The sequence below is a fragment of the Puma concolor genome, chromosome D4 (assembly GCF_028749965.1).
Source record: "Puma concolor isolate L17-30 chromosome D4, mPumCon1.1.hap2, whole genome shotgun sequence".
Taxonomy (NCBI): domain Eukaryota; kingdom Metazoa; phylum Chordata; class Mammalia; order Carnivora; family Felidae; genus Puma; species Puma concolor.
The window spans coordinates 79302880-79316787 of NC_141679.1; the positions used below are offsets into that span (position 1 = coordinate 79302880).

The 13908-nt window shown below is 39.8% G+C and overlaps 1 long non-coding RNA gene across 2 annotated transcripts in view; it reads right to left on the reverse strand.

Moving 5' to 3' along the window:
* The window catches only part of LOC147575021 (uncharacterized), a 48452-nt gene extending 34646 nt beyond the window's left edge, over window positions 1–13806 (reverse strand). For both annotated transcript variants that reach the window (XR_015243341.1, XR_015243340.1), the window contains exons 1-2: window positions 13372–13806; window positions 4040–4150 (exon numbers count right to left, since the gene is read on the reverse strand). This is a non-coding gene — a long non-coding RNA (uncharacterized LOC147575021). The remainder of the gene's footprint in view (window positions 1–4039; window positions 4151–13371) is intronic.
* Window positions 13807–13908: the final 102 nt, after the last annotated feature.

The window sequence follows — 13908 nt, forward strand, 5'->3', positions numbered from 1 at the left end:
CAGCCCCTGGCAACAACTTTCTACTACATTCTACTGTTTCTGTGAATTTTACTCATTTTTTTCTAGATTCCGTGTGTAACTGATACCACGCAGTATTGACCTTTCTCTGTCTGGCTTATTTCACTTATCATCCATGCCCTCAAATTCCATCCATGTTGTTGCAGATGGCAGGATTTCCTTATTTCTCATGACTGGATAATACTCCATTATGACGAATATTCCATATGATATGTGTTCATATATATACATATATATATATGTATGCAGTTCTATATATCATACAGTTACATATATATCATATCTTCTTTATCCATTTGTCCATATCTTCTTTACCCATTGCTTAGGTTTTTCCATATCGTAGCTATTGTGAAAAATGCAGTGAACGTGGCAGTCAGATATCTCTTCAGTATTTTGTTTTCGTTTCCTTTGGGTATATACCCACAGGTGGGAATCCTGGGTCACGTCTATGTTATACCAATAGCCTCCCAATACTTCCCTCCACTTTGCAACTTCTGCCTTCCTTTCTAATAACTATGTTGCTGGCAGCAACATCTTTCTAAAACACAAATCTCATTTGAAACCCAGTGAAGGATCCCTGTTGCATTCAGTCTACAAACTAAGTTCCGAAATTCAGCATGAATAATCTCCAGGAATCAGCCCCTTCCTAGTGTGGAACTTCATCGCTGCTTGTAAAAGACAGGTGGATTCTAAAAGAGGGTAGTTGGTTAATTATTCAAAGCTGTGGAAGCAAGCTCAAAGTGAGGCTCACAGGGAGGAAATGCTGAATAGGGTTTTGATAGGTGAGCAGGAGCAAGGAAAGTTACTCCAGTAAGAGCAAACCAGAAGGAGAAAGCATAGGGCTTGAATAATTTAGAACTTCATGAAAACATCAGTTTTTGAACAGAAGTATGAGCATGTGTGATTTCCACCTGTGTGCTTTCATCATTAATAATTGTAATATGTTATAATTATTTGCTATGTGACAATTTCTCCCTTACTTGGGGGCTTCCTGGGGAAAATAGGCATTCTTCATTCATCATCATTTATCCACAGAGACCCTTATGAGTTCCCTGAGCAACAATGCTAGTAGCTAATATTTATGGAGAGTTGCTACGAGCCAGGAATTGTGTTAAGGCCTCCTTTCAATGACAGCATAGGAGGAGTCTTTTTGATTCCAAGTTGCTCATCAAATGGCATATGATCCATTTGCTGATTCAAAAATAATGGGGACATCAGATTGTGTCCTTAAAGCATTGACTGTTGAGGATTTGAGATGGAAGAGACAATTAGGAGATGAACGAAAGAGTCATATGAATGCTATCCAAGACATTCAGTCTAACTTAAGAGTATTGATCAAATATCTGCTGCATACCCAACCTTGGACTAAGCAATTAACCAAGTGTTTGTTTCAATACAGGTGTTCCACCTTATTCAAAGCCAGCTTTTCCAATCTGTAAATGAAAATATATTAGTATTTTGATCATCGTGTTTTAATCCCATGCACATAAAAATTCACAGCAGGGGCTCAATGCCATGCTAAGTTCTGTGTCCAATGCCGACCGAGCATGTAGCATAAGAGAGAGCATGAACCTGGGAATCAGGAGGGTCCCAGCCCCTATTCTGCTCCTTTCTTACTGTGTGAGCTTGGGTTAGACTCTCCCCACCTTTGTATCTTAGTTTCACCATCTTAAAGTTGAGAGAAATGACCTGGATGGGCTCTCTTGTCTCTTCCACTTTGATACAATCTATGGCTCTATGGCTCCCTCCTCAGAAGTTTCTCTACAAATGCTGTTTTCTTTGCCTCGAATTGAAGCAATTTCCCTCCTAGCCTTGCAGGTAAAAATATCAAGAGAAGCGGCCAGTGGCATCAGGGACTTCTCTCCATAGGATAATTATAAGACTTTTTTTTGGAGGGTGAGATATATTCCTAACACCAAGAGATAGGCCTGCAAAGAGTCTGTTTCCAGGCTCCGTGTTATTCTGTTGCCACATAATATCAGGCCAGGTGCTGGAGAAGTTAGAGAAGACGCCCTGAAGTCACAATATCTGGAATCAGCGGCACCTGGATGGCTCAGTCTGTTGATTGTCCAGCTCCTGATTTTGGTTCAGGTCATGACTCCAGGGTCGTGGGATTGAGCCCCAAGATGAGCCCCATGTCAGGCTCTGCACTCCGTGTGCTTGAGATTTTCCCTCTCTCCCTCTGCTCCTCTCCCTGCACTTTTCTCTCTCTCTCTAATTTTCTTTTAATGTTTTGTTTATTTTTTGAGAGAGAGAGAGACAGAGTGAGTGGGGGAGTGGCAGAGAGAAAGAGAGGAAGACAGAGGATCTGAACAGGTCTCCCTGCTGACAGGCTGAAAGCAGCAAACCTGATGTGGGGCTCGAACCCAAGAACCATGAGATCACGACCTGAGCCGAAGTCGGACACCCAACCGACTGAGCCACCCAAGTGCCTGTCTATCTCTCTCTCTAAAAGCAAAACAAAGCAAAACAAAACAACCCCCAATGTCTGAAATCACATCCCAGCTCTGCCAGTGGTGTGCCCTGGGATGAGAAGCTCACTCTCTCTAGGTGTCATTTCTCTCAACCTCAGAATGGAGACAATGGTACATACAGCATAAGCTAAATTTTGAGTAAATACATATATAGTGTTTAGAATAGTTTTGGCATATAGTGAAAGCTCCTTAAATATTGTTCTACTGTTACTATTGTGCATATCATTAATCAAAGGGCTACCTCATTTAACAAAAAAGAAAATCAAGACCCAGGGAGGTGATATGAAATTATTACATTTTGATGGTCACAAGAGCAACCCCCTCGCTAATATATATATACTATATTATATACATGCATATATAATAACAGTAACAGAAACTGATATTTTTTTTTTAAATTTTTTTTTTCAACGTTTATTTATTTTTGGGACAGAGAGAGACAGAGCATGAACAGGGGAGGGGCAGAGAGAGAGGGAGACACAGAATCAGAAACAGGCTCCAGGCTCCAAGCCATCAGCCCAGAGCCTGACGCGGGGCTCGAGCTCACGGACCGCGAGATCGTGACCTGGCTGAAGTCGGACGCTTAACCGACTGCGCCACCCAGGCGCCCCCAGAAACTGATATTTGTGTAACATCATAGATTTGCAAGTGTCATCAGATAGGAACTCCTTTTCCTACTTTGCAAGACAAAACCCAGACCTGGAGTGATTAAGTGACTTGCCCAAGGTTGCACAAATAATTCAGAACAAAGCTGGGATATGAACCTGGATAATTTAATGCCAAAGCCTCTCCCCATTCCATTAAATTCACCCCATCCCTTGTGCCTCCCTAAACTCTTGGCACCTCAGTTCCATAAGAAAGATTCGGAAGGTTTGGAGATGAGAATGTAGCAAGGTCATTGTATGTGTCAGAGTATCTGTTCGTCTGCATATCAGTCATCCATCTTCCAGTTACTCCCAGTGGATAAGGGTGAGCAGTGAGGGGGTGCTACACCCTGACTGGGCTTGACTTTGCAGAAGAACATGCCTCCTTTCTCTCTCCAGAGTCTTGCTGGAGTCTGCCTCCCCAAGTGCTCCTTTGAGCCCATAGGGGAACCTTGAAGTTTCCTTTGAAATTCTGAGTCCCATACCCCCAAGCAGATGTGCAAGGACGTTTGCTCACTTAATGGCCTGTTCAAGACGTTTGAGGATCCACACTATCTCCCTATCAGCCTCTCTGAAACATGCATTATCCATCCGTCCTTGAAGCAGGTCCCCCGGTGCAGTGATTAAAACAGTCCTGTGTTGGATAAACCCGATGCAATTTTCCAAAAGTCATCATCTCGGCATTTCCCCCGCCACAGCAGAGCACCTCACCTCCAATTTCTGGGCTTGCTCATTTGTTTTCCTTCAGACAATCTTGGAGACACTCGTTCGAGTGACCTCTGCTAAGGGAAGGGAACAGTACACTCTTATCCTGACATTATGCAGACGCAGTGACAAATTGGTCTATTTTTTATGCTTGACAGAAATGGTGGGAGGGGGAACAGGAGAAACATATTAACTCACCATATCTTTGACCACTGGTTGATAGAGTTTGGAAAAGACTTGTTTCTTCTTTCTTTTTTCTTAAGTTTCCCTCCTTATGTCTGGTCTCATTGGTTCTTCTTTTAATTAGTCCTGGAATGTGACAATACTTCCAAAGTAAGCTGCAATCTTAGTAGATTTTTGAAGGTAATGTGATCAGAACAAATTTGTCATTACTCTCTTAAACTGGCTTCTTCTTACCTTGCTCCCTACCCACTCTTAAGACGCAACTCTCCAAGTTATCTGTGATTCAAATGCTGGATTCCATTTTTCCCCACCCTCTTTTCCATTTCTTGAGTCATTAACTTTTATTGATTCTTCCTCAGAAATATATGTTTTTGTTGATCTCTCTTTGCATTTCTACTGTGTGCCCCTAGTGTGGGTCTATGAGGGGGTGACTCTCTTGCATCGGTGTTTGTATAATTTTTGTGATCTCAATCACATTATCTTGATCACTGCATATCATCTGTTGTTTTGCATTGAATTGTAATGAAGGTAAAGCATGGTCTCTCTACTCATCCTTCCTCACCCAGGTGGGTGTGGTGTTGGTTGGTGTTCTTTCCTGAAAGGTACAGTCACTCAGGGCGCCATTGTCCACGATGTTTCTCAAACCAGAAAGCAACAAAAAGAATGAGCTATAGACGTGGGGCGCCTGGGTGGCGCAGTCGGTTAAGCGTCCGACTTCAGCCAGGTCACGATCTCGCGGTCCGTGAGTTCGAGCCCCGCGTCAGGCTCTGGGCTGATGGCTCAGAGCCTGGAGCCTGTTTCCCGTTCTGTGTCTCCCTCTCTCTCTGCCCCTCCCCCGTTCATGCTCTGTCTCTCTCTGTCCCAAAAATAAATAAAGGTTGAAGAATGAGCTATAGACGATTTATCTGTTGTATGATGTTGTATGATGAAGATTTATCTGTTGTATTCTTGATCATAGAGAGATCAAGGTGGCTGGAAGATAATTCTATGAGGTGAATTGTATGCTGGAATTGTACACTTAAAAATAGATCAGGACATAGAGGGAGAAAACAGGAAAGTGGCCAGCTAAATCATTCCTTCCTCTGGGCTGTCTTTCTTCCTTATTCCATCTACTGTTACCGGACCTGTCTTTCCATACTCTCATTTACTCCTTACTCATCTCTCTCCCTACATAAGACTATGAGCTCCTCATGAAAAAAAGAATTCTGCCTTTTCTAATCAATGTACCCTTAGCCCCTAGCAGAGTTCTCAGTTTCTCTTAATAGATACTTAATACTTTTTAATTGAGTTGAATTGTGACAGCCTTTGGGATCAGAGACTTTATAACAACTTTCATTTGAAAATATCACTTTGTTGAGGTGCCTGAGTAGCTTAATCAGTTAAGCGTCCGACTCTTGATTTTGGCTCAGGTCATGATCTCACGATTCATGGTTTCAAGCCCTGTGTCAGGCTCTGGACTGACAGTGAGGACCCTGCTTGGGATTCTCTCTCTCTCTCTCTCTCTCTCTCTCTCTCTCTCTCTGTCTCGGACCCTCCCCCCATCACATGCTTGCTCTCTTTCTTGCTCTGTCTCAAAATAAATAAACTTTAAAATTAAACAGAAAATATCACTTTGTTTTTCTCCTGTGTTTATTTTCCTTTTGTTCTTGTTTGGCATTAAATTTTTTTGTATATGTTTAATCCTAACAGGTCTAAGCTCTATCATGAAAATTGAAGAAAGGAGAACTGCCTAATACTGGTAGGCCAGGATATTAAATTGGAGAAATATATTGCTTGGAAACTATTGAATTCCAAGCAAGAGAATCCATAAAAGAAGGCAAAACTCCTGGAAAAGTGTGAGATCACTTGTTCAGAGTTTTTGCTTGTATAATCATGTTTGCATGAAAAAAAGAAAAACTCTGATATAAACTGACATATACGAAAATGGTATTTATTATTTCACAGCATGAAATTCAAGACTTGAGATAGATTTGAGGGTGAATAGATTCAACGTCTTCAAGAACCTGAGATATTTCCATCTCTCTTCTCTGCTGTCTTCAAAAGATACACTTTATCCTCAGGCTCATTGTTCTAAAGTTCACAAGATTGTGGCCGACAGAAAATGGGGTGTTGTACTTCCTTATTTACATCTAGTAGGAAAACAAGATTCCTGACTTTGAAATCTATTCTTCCCTTTAGCCAATTAAGTAGGTATGTGGACCCCAAGATGAATACTAGGCATCAACAGGATGTAATACACTCACAGGCTTTTGGCTGGATTCCTGAAACCATCAATGGCAAAAAGGGAAGAATTACCAGGATTGGCTTAGACCAAAGTTTCTCAACCATTGCACTATTGACATTCTAGGACCAGATAATTCCTTGTCCTGAAAATGCTATCCTGTGTATTGAAGGAGAAGCATCCCTGGGTCACTAGATGTCAGTAGCATCCCTCCCCAGTTGTGACAAACAAAAATATCTCCACACGTTGCTATATGTTCCCTTGGAGATAAAGTCGCTTCCAGGTTAAGAACCACTGACTTAGACCAATTGACTTAGACTTAGACCAATTGACTAGAATATTTGAAAAACAACCACAATCTCAGCCATAATTAACCATTCCTCTTTTCACAGATTTTCTCCTGTGAGAAATAAGCCTTTGAAGCTGTATTTTTATTTTAAAATAAATGGTTCACTTAAAAGATCTGTATCATGGGATGCCCATGCACAATCTAACTGGTCTCTGATGTTTGCTTCTAAAGTCAGAGAGTAGAATCTGCAATGGCTACCTGCCACCTAGCTCCCTACTTTTACCTAACATTAACTATGCCACTCTCTAGTATGGTATCTCCTCAATATCCAAATGGGAAAGGTGCTAATGTGGAGGGCAACCTACTTCAGGGTAGTTGATGTTACTATAAGTGACAGACAGAGACAGAGACAAAAATAGAGATAGAGACAGAGACACAAAGAGAGAGAGAGAGAGACAGAAATGAGGGGAAAACATGTGAAGTGTGGTAGCAAGCTGCGTTCTCCACACTCCTGGAATAGTTACCATTTGGTTGGCTTCCATTCTGTGGACAGGCATTGTGCTGAATGCTCACTTTGCATTATATTATTTAATTCACAATGATACGAGTAATTTATGCATGTGCGTAACAATTTTACAAGTGAGGAAACTGAAGCCAAGAGGCATTTTATGCTTGCCTAAGGTCAGAAACTCTTGCATTTGTGCAGCGAGTATGACATAGAAACACAATTTGAACCCAGTCCTCTGCCACTGTAAACTTGTTTTAGTCCAACGTCTGCCAATATCTCTGTCATTCTCCATTTATGCGCTCAAACCTTCTAGGATTCTGTCTTTCATGAGGACAGGGATACTGGACACAGGAAGAAAGAGGAGTGTGTGGGGGGAGGGTCGGGGGGAGAGGCTCTGAAAGGAAAGGGAGGTTATTAGATGAAAGTCTGAATCCGCCTTACAGACTTGTCCCCACAAGGCTGCCTTCTGACTCATGTGATAAATCCTGCTCCCTCAAGTTGCTTTCTTCAGCCACAGCTGCACACAACACAGTAATCACCATCAGAGGGGTCATCTCCAAATTGCGAAGGACAGCACAGCAGAGGAAATTATAACAGATAACACACACCGCCTGTATATATCTGTCATGCAGACAAGAGCTGCATGTAGAATTCTAGTCCCATCCCCTATAGTTCTCCACTGTCTTCCATTTCCTTTGCAATTACAATGGTTTGAACCACATTTTTCAAAAGTCTCCCAACTGGTCTCTCTGCTTTTTCTCTTCCCCCCTTCAATACATTTTCCTTAATTGGATTAATTTTTTTCCCCGGAACACCTAACATTTAATTTCTCTACTACCAAAAATGAACAAACAAACCAATAAAGAACTATGATAAAGAGAAATCAAGTCATGATTTTTCAGTTCTTTGTGGCAACGTCCCTGGCACAGTATTCCTATCCTTCTATGATCTGGTCTGTTTAGATCTCATTGCTCTCTGTCAGCCCTACCAGATTCCACCGCACTGAGCCTCTGCATTTTACATGTTGGGACTGTGCCCCGCTGCCCTTGCCCAGGCTACTTCCTGCTTAGAAGGCTGTCTGTTAACTCTTTCCGGTTCGCCCTATTTTGGCAATCCTACTTTCTTCTCCAGCATTAATCTGAGAGGCCATTATCATTTTTGGGGGGACCAAAAGGAGGATCAAAGATGTAAGAAATAAGATCCATGTCACGAAGTTTGTAGGTTGTAGAGCAGGGGACTGAAATCCACGTCTTCTGACCTTTGAATTCCTCGTTTCGTGTCATAATAGTCACTATTTTCACCATTCAATCCAAGCCTGAATACGCATAGCCAAAACTGCGCCCAGCCCCTTTCTCCCAGCTGCCTTATCTCCAGACTTCAGCTGCTAATATCAGCACAGCCCATTTAAGAGCATTATCAACAAGCCTTCTCTCCTGCTTCCTTTGTCCTAAACTCAAAGGAACCATCTCCATGAGATTAATTCCAAAACTGCTATCGCATTTGTAGAGATGATGCCATCTCCAGTTATATTAATTGCATATTTGGGAAACCCGCCCTGTGTCTGTTTCATATGGCACGCCATTTGGTGTTTATGACCATCATACTGGAGTTAACAGCATATGGGGAGCTCACCCACTCTGAATACTAAGCTTATCCAATCCTTCTCTCAGAACCGACATGAGAAATAACTAATAAAAATGATTATAATAATAGAGGGTCATATAAATGCCAAATGCAAAAGCTATTCTTCATTCTAAAGTTTCTTAATATCTTTTCTCCACCAACATCATAAAAGTAGGGAGGGGGAAGACAAGATATTATACATAAATAATTAGAAGTGTTTCCTTAAGCTTTATTTCAAATCCTTCCATTAAGGGTTAAGATTCAATTTTAGGGTCAGCTGGAAGGTGAGGCAAAGTTTTAAGGATAATTGAAGTAGAAATTGTGTGACCTTTGCATAGACCTCTCTTTGTATTTATGCATTTTTCTCCAACCAGCAATAATAATAATATAAAAAGATACAAGAATAACACTTAACTAAATCAGATGCAGATGGCTGTTTTATCAAGCAGAGGCAATTTTTATCATTTTAAAAGCTTTTGTTTTTGTAAAGGAAAGAAAATGGGCCATGTTCCCTGGCTTTTTTTTTTTAAGAGAGGAAAAAGCATATGTTTTTTAATTTGAAATGGAGTATTAATGGTGTTATCTCCCGAGAATTGCTGCGCTAGAGTGAATTGTAGAAAATGCATTTACTTGCAAGCTTTCTGGTAAATTCTTCTCTGACTTACACAGTTAGTGGCATATTATATCAGCCTACCTTTCCAAGACTATACTGTACACACACCCCGAGAGTCAATTTCCTGAGCCTCTTTTACTAGATCATCTTGTTTCCTTTGTTTATATTATTGATTTAGGGAAAATCATTTGGTGAATATTGAGTGTTCACCTAAATGAGAAGGTGGTAATATGCGGCAAGTAGACAGAGAGGGATATAATATAACTGGGATAATAAAACCTTGTATCTGCGCTGCAATTTGTGGTTTGCATTATCCTATTTGAACCTCACGATACCTCTGAGAGTTATGGGGACAGACTATCATCCCAATTTTATAGATTGGAAGTGAGAGCATGGAGAGATTAAGTGGCCCCCTTCCTGTGTGCAGCTGGTAATTGAACCAGGACTACAACCTTCATGAGTCAATCTCATGTTCCCTCTTCTGCACAAAGTTCCCTCTCAATTAACAACCACCCCAATCATTCAGGAACATTTAGGGAGCACCTACTGTTTACTTGCATTAGAGTTGAAACAGTGACAGACATAATGGTGTTTTTAGGTACTGTCCCAGTGCACAGGTGCGTACCATTGGCTCAAAAAGCAAAAGTGAGATGTAGGAACTATTCTGTGAGTAAGATATGATAAGTACGTAAGTATGAACAATTGCAAAACCAATATTGGCTGGTAATGTGGGAGGCCTTACTTGGAAATGAGTAGAAAATTAAGGATGACATTAGCTAACACTTATGGAGCAGTTACCATGTGTCACTTGAGTTGTAACTTCTTTCATTTGTTGGGCAAATATTCTACAGTTTTTACCCAGTGAAGGTATTTTGGACACTTACAGGAAAGAAATTCTAGTTCTGGCACTTTTAATTAATGACCGGGAACATGTGACTTCACCTCTTTGGGTCTCGTTTTATTCATCTGAAAGAATGTTTAGAAAAAGTACCCAATTTTTAAGGTTTATGTAAATAGTGTGTAAAATAAAATAAAATAAATAAAATAAATAAAATAAAATAAAATAAAATAAAATAAAATAAAATAAAATATTGCCAAATAATAATGGCCCTGCAATAATTTGGGGGTTTTGGTAATACAGTTATTTTCATTATTAGTACTCTGTGATAAGAGCTGGAGATACAGAAATGAATATGAAAATGCCTCTTGCCTTAAGAAACTTCACCTAGTAAGAGAGATTCCCACATCCTTCCTTCCGTCTCCCTCCCTTCCTTCCTTCCGTCTCCCTTCCTTCCTTCCTTCCTTCCTCTGTTCTTCCTTCTTTCTATATTCTTTTTCCATTTGTTATTCCTTCCTTTCTTCCTTCCCTCACTATTTACTGAGTGCCTCCTTCGTGCCAGACAAAGCACTAGGTCCTTGCTTTTTCAAGAACATATTAGGCATTGATCAAGCCCTGAAGGTGATTTCAGTATAGAGGAGAAATAATTCACAATAAAGAATTATGACAAAGGGTGCACCAAGATGCCAGGGGAACACAGTTCAGCAGCAAGAACATTTGAGAAAGTTACAGAAAGCTCCTCCCAAGATAGGAGAATTATACTGGATCCTAAAATACAATTGGGAATTGGCCAAATAAATGAACATTTGTTACTTTACTAGGTCTGAACGGTGTTATTCTTCTAGGAGGCCAGAGCCTAGACCAACTGCATGTTTCCCGGGTTCCTACAGCCACTAATCCACCAAGCAGGATTACTCTGACTCCAAACTTCCTTCACCTAATCTAAATGTTGTTTGTTTGTTTTTTGACATCTTACACATCAGCTTTTCTAGCTGTAAGATCACAAGAATAGGCTAGCGTTTTAAGGTGATGTTTCATCTTGAATATTAAAAACTTCTGGGGCGCCTGGGTGGCTCAGTCAGTTGAGTATCCAACTCTTGATTTCAGCTCAGGTCATGATCCCAGGGTCATAGGATTGAGCCCTATGTCAGGCTCCATAGTGAGCATGGAGCCTGCTTAAGATTCTTTCTCTCTCTCTCTCTCTCCACAACCCGCCCCCCACTCTCCCCACCACTTTCTCTCTTTCTCTAAAATAAAACAAAAAAACTTTCATAGATGTTAGAGCAGTGGCCAGCAGGTGTCTATTTGGGGTCTCTTAACTATTTGTATCCTTTCCTTGGGGATTGCATTTTATCCCAAGGCTTCAAAGATCACTGAAAACTCCCAAATAAAGGTACTCAGTCACAAACTCTCTCTAGTTTGGGAATCATCTATTAAACTCCATAAATAAACTTGAATATCTAGTAGATGTCCAAAATCAAAATGTTGATTTTTTCCCCATCAATCCCTTGTCATCCCCTAATCAATTAATGGGATCAACGTTTGCCTGGTGGCTCAGCTTAGGAATCTTCACTTCTACTTTCTGGTGCCATCTAACATCAAGTCTTACTGCCCTCCAAAATAGCCTGTACTCTAATGAAACAATGCAGATCAAGGCACCACATATTTATGGCTGTTAAAACTATTAGGTAAGAAGTTAATGGGGGAACTTCATAGAGAATGAGTCAGATCAATGGTACCCTAATACACCAATCAACCTTAGTGTCACTGAAGAGTGACCACTAGACCTTGTGTCCCCTGGGATGCAACAGGAAGTTCCAGTCACCATCTATTAACCTGAATGGAATCAAATCTCTAGATATAGCTTTCAAATCTTAGGAAGTACAGGGGATAGAGGAACATGTATGATGACACCATGAATATATAATCAGACAACTACAGAATGTGGGAATGTCTGTGTGACAAAAACCTTACTTTAAAAAAAGATAAAAATAATGCCAATTTTATGTAAGAGATGGAAGAGTTTTCTTTTAGTAGTAATTCAGTCAAAACCAATCTGTACTACAAAATACAGCTTGGTGGTTCCTTGCAGGGAATGAAGTGTCATGCAGTTCGAAGTTATCTGGCTCATATCTGGCTCGAAATTATCTGGCTCATATATGGGTATGCAAAATTTATTGAGCTGTACATTTAGGATTTGCATAAATTATACTTAAAAACATTTCAATTATTTTATATAAACAGGGAGAGAAAACTATTATAGATCAAGGTGGATTTAAGAGACAAATCAGCCTAATTCAATGTGCAGATCTTGTTTGGATTCTGATTTGGGGAAAATAACTTGTAAAACACACACATTTTTTTGATACAATGGGGGAATACTGAACATGGGTTAGACATTAGATGACAATAAGAACCTTGTAATGTTGTATGTGTGCTAACAGTAATATAGTAACAAAATAGCAATGAGATGGAGAAAAAGAGGAAGAAATAGTCATGATCTGTTAGAGATAGTTCCTGAATTAATTGCTGGTAAACATAAGATGTGTGATATTTGCTTCATAAGATTCTAGGGCAAGAGCAAAACAAAACTATAGTTCATGAGTTAAATCCAACTTCTGCCTGTTTTTGTCATAAAGTTTTATTAGAACTCACCCATCCACATTCATTTACATGTTGTCTAAGGATATTTTGGCATCACAAGGGCAGAATTGAATAATTGTAATAGTAATTTCTGCCTTCAAGACTGAAAATATTTACTATATGGCCTTTATAGAAAAAGTTTGCCAACCCCTGCAGTAAGAAGAGAGTGAGAGAGAAAAAAAAGGAAGGGAGGAAGGAAGGAAGGAAGGAAGGAAGGAAGGAAGGAAGGAAGGAAGGAAGGAAGGAAAAGAGGCAGGAGGGAAGGAAGAAGGGAAGAAAAAGTGCAGGAGAAAAAAGGAAAGAGAGAGAACCATAGAATGTTGATAAACTGTGTGATGACTACATACAAATTTATTTTTCTGATCTCTCTACTTTTACAAACATTTGAAGAATTCCATCATATATATATATATATATATATATACATATATATATCATATGTGATATATATATATGACTATATATGACATGTATATGACTATATATATGAGATATATATGACTATATATAAGATATATATCTTAAGATAAGATATATATAAGATAAGATATATATCTTAAATGTAGATATCATATATATAATATATATATCTTAAATGCAGACATATCTTACCATAATTCAAACCATCACGATCACCTGGAATTCTTCAATGGCTTCCAACTGTACTTCCAGCATCCTCTCTTGTCCTCCTACCCTCTTCTCACTAGACTTAAACCAAGATATCCCTTTAATATTTAAATTGAATCATGTCACCATGGATTAAAATCTCCAATGGAAACCCTAAAGTCTTTGAAAAAATTCCACCCTTTGGTCTATAACATGACCGTAAGTGAACTGGCATCCCCCTATCTCATAGGCTTCATTTTCTAACACTCTCTGCAAAAGCCTCTTCTTAGTATTTGTGGTAAAGTCCAAACCTATCCCCAAATCAGGGCCTACTACATGCATTTTACCTGGAAACACTCTTATCTGTCTCTTTGACTTCTTCCATCATACAGGTTTCATTGGAGAAGCCTTCTACCTTATTAAAATAGCCATCGACCCCTCCCTAACTAATTTGAATTCTCTATTACCTTGCAGTGTTTTATTTTCTTCAGAGCATTTACTTGTGGCCTTGTGTTTTTTTTTCCACTAGAAAGTAAGACTACA